We start from the raw sequence: 2,994 nt of genomic DNA, 5'->3' as shown, positions 1-2,994 counted from the left end.
ATCCCAAATGCCCAGTTCTCTGGTCCATCCAGCTAAGCCCTTTAAAGAGGGGAAATGTGTGCCCCATTTTAACAAGAATGTTACAGTATTCCCCAAATTAAATTATACAAAGGCCACAAAGATGAGCACTGTGGTAATCATGACAAAAAAGTTTCCCTTTCATATTTAAGAAATCAGATTGCTGTAGTGCCTGTTAGACTGGGGAAATAGTTGAATTGTTGACTTGTGAGCAGAGTATGGAGTGAAAATAAGGTCCCAAGATCCTCCAGGGAAAGCAGGATGGTGGTCTCAGTGGAGGAACATGTAGCCTCTGGAGATGGCAAAGAAACAGGTGCAAATACCCTGGCATCTGCCGAGCCCAGCTCCGCAACTGTTTTCTCCACACAGTCAACCAACCTGATGACCATGGAAGAGGAAACCAAGTACTTAGCTCATGACCACCAGACAACCCACAAGCCTGACAGGACTAGGGAGTAGATGGAACACACAGGCAGGTGTTCAGCCTATCCCCCACCCCATAGCACCCAATGCTAAGCTTTCACAGCAACAGAAGAAAATTGGCAGGATTTAGTGGTTAAAAACAAGGAAAGGAAATCCTTTTATAGCATGGTTGTCTGGTGGGTGGACAAAGGAAATCCACACCAGCTTTCCCAGCTTGGGGGTACACAGGTTCTTCATAAACCCTCACTGGGAAACAGGAGTGTGAGTGGCTTTTCCTGCGGACAAGATTCCAGGAACTCCTGGGAAAAAAGAAGCTCAGGAAAACCAGACCGCGAACAGCCTGAACCACCACCGCTAAGTAAACATCCTCAAAGAACTGAAAGTGTATTGCTAATGTGAGGTGGGAATAAGTGAAAAAGAGGTGAAATGTTGACTTTGAACAGTAAAGGTTCAGGAGTTCAGATGAGCAGATGGCTGATGAGCTGGGAGATACTGTGTGGCAAGAAAAAATGTGCGGGGGAAAAAGGTAGAAGTGGAGGTTTCTGCAAGGTAACAGGAGTCTCCAAAGTGGGGAAGACTCCAGCAGTGCAGAGGAGAAACTGCTTGGTGGGGGGAGTACTTAATTTGACATACTTGGAAAAAAACAAAGTGACCTCAAAAAACCAGGGCTCCAAACAAAAAAGATAAGGAATAGCCATACCTCAAGTGAAATGTAAGGATATTGAAGATAAAGTTTTGCAAGTTTCTTTAAAGAGGCAATCACTCCAAAGAATAATTTCTGATCTTCCATTTTTGGTCACTGTGATGTAACAGGAACTAGATTTACCCTTCTGACTAAACTGAAAACTTGAACAAAATAAAGTCACAGCGTTGGGACAGTGGGCAGAGAGGACAGTGATTCTCCTGGGTGCCTGGCATGCTTCCTGGACAGACTTTCCAGGCCACAGTGGAGGAAAGGGTGCCCCAAGTCATTTGGGTGGGCTTTGAAAGTGGAACAAAGGAGAGCCCCCAAACACCAGGGATCTCCGGGCCCTTGCTCTTCAACTAGAGGCGTGGCTCTGGCCTGGGGCGTGGCCAGGGGCGGAGGCTTGTCTTGACTCTAGGGGGCGTGGCTAAAGAGCGTGGGTGTGGTTGTGTCTTGGGGGCGTGGCCATAGTAGGACTTAGGTAGTGCATAACAGTGGGTGGGGCATGGCTGCCATGGAGGCGTGATCTTTGTGTGAAGGGTAGAGTGTAACAATAAGTGGGGCGTGGCGATGCCCTGGGGGCGTGGTCAGAGTCGGGAGTGGCTTCGGACGGGGCGTGGCTCCAAAGCTCTAGGAGCAGCTCAGGAGAGAACCGTCTGGAACTAATAGGCCTTGGTGAGCAGAAGGCCAGTGACAGGGCTATGCGCGGACTTGAGAGCAGCGGGAAGATGGTCAGGCCTATGGGCCCGTGAGCAGTTATTGAGACTTGGGCTTCAGGGCCGTGCCTCGGGGGTGGTGGGCCTAGCACCTGGACGCGGGAGGGGACAGAAGGGGTCAAATGGGGGTGTTGGTGGAATAGGAGGCAGTGCCTGGACAAAGGGCAGGGCCTCTGACTACCCAGCCCTCACCACCTTGCCAGCAGCCCTGCCTGCCCGGCCATGTGGCGCCCTGTGGTCTTGATGCTGCTGCTGCTCCCTGTCGTCCCCATTCCCAGCGCCACTGCCGCTCCCATCCCGGATGCCAAAGCCCAGGACAGCCTGCAGGGCCTTCTCCAAGGTTGCAACCCTCTCTCGCTGGGGTTTGGGGAGAGGAAGATGACAGGAGGGAGGGGCGGGGCAGATGGCAAGAGAAGTCAGAGGGACACAGAGCAAAGGAGAGACAGATAAAGGGAAGGGGCCTTAGGGACAGAAACAGATACAACATGACAGACGAAGTTCAAGAATAAGGAGAATGTGGGACAGAATAGACAAGGGACTGAGATTTAAAAAAAAATAAAATAAAAAAGAACAAAATGGTGGTAGTGGGGGTGGACTGGTTTGACCCTCCTGGTCAAAAGGTGGACAGGGAAGGGGGTGGAGACACATGGGCCCCAGGCTGGAGGGGACTTGCTGTGGGACATGGACAGCTTCCCCTCTGCCCCAAGGACCTCAGTGCTTCCTGAGTGGGGAGCCGCCCCCTTTGCAGCTAGCACCAGACAGCCCCTCCTGGAGCTCAACCTGTTCTCCTTCACCAGGTTCTCAAGCTGCAAGAGACAGAGGGATGTGGGCAATCACAGATCAAGTTACTCACTCCGGCTGTCCTCCTGGGTTATGAGCCCCAAAGTCCCGGAGGCTGGCCTGCGGCTCTGCGAGAAACCTCCATGGCTATAGGCCATCTGCCCCAGTCTTCTTAAAGGGGGTCTGCCCCAAAGGGAGACCTGGGGCCTCCCTCAGTTCCAACAGCCCACCCCCAAGACCCACTCGAGGCTCATCAGTAGCTTTTGGTTCTGGGGGTGGGCACCAGAGCACTGGCAGGGCACAGACATGTACCCTTAACAGACCCCAGCTCCATTTAGAAATAAAGTCCTTTCTTACAGTCAGCTGTGCTCT

The 2,994-nt window shown here is 52.2% G+C and overlaps 1 long non-coding RNA gene across 2 annotated transcripts; it reads left to right on the top strand.

Moving 5' to 3' along the window:
- Positions 1-1,602: 1,602 nt before the first annotated feature.
- Positions 1,603-2,994, top strand: LOC116580584. 2 transcript variants are annotated; one of them, XR_004281716.1, is made up of 3 exons: positions 1,603-1,801; positions 2,049-2,182; positions 2,640-2,994. It is a non-coding gene; the product is annotated as an uncharacterized LOC116580584 (long non-coding RNA). The 2 variants fall into 2 exon arrangements; XR_004281715.1 differs by having other exon boundaries at positions 2,046-2,182.

Source organism: Mustela erminea, chromosome 20, assembly GCF_009829155.1.
Source record: "Mustela erminea isolate mMusErm1 chromosome 20, mMusErm1.Pri, whole genome shotgun sequence".
Taxonomy (NCBI): domain Eukaryota; kingdom Metazoa; phylum Chordata; class Mammalia; order Carnivora; family Mustelidae; genus Mustela; species Mustela erminea.
This window is presented reverse-complemented; position numbering and strand designations above follow the sequence as displayed.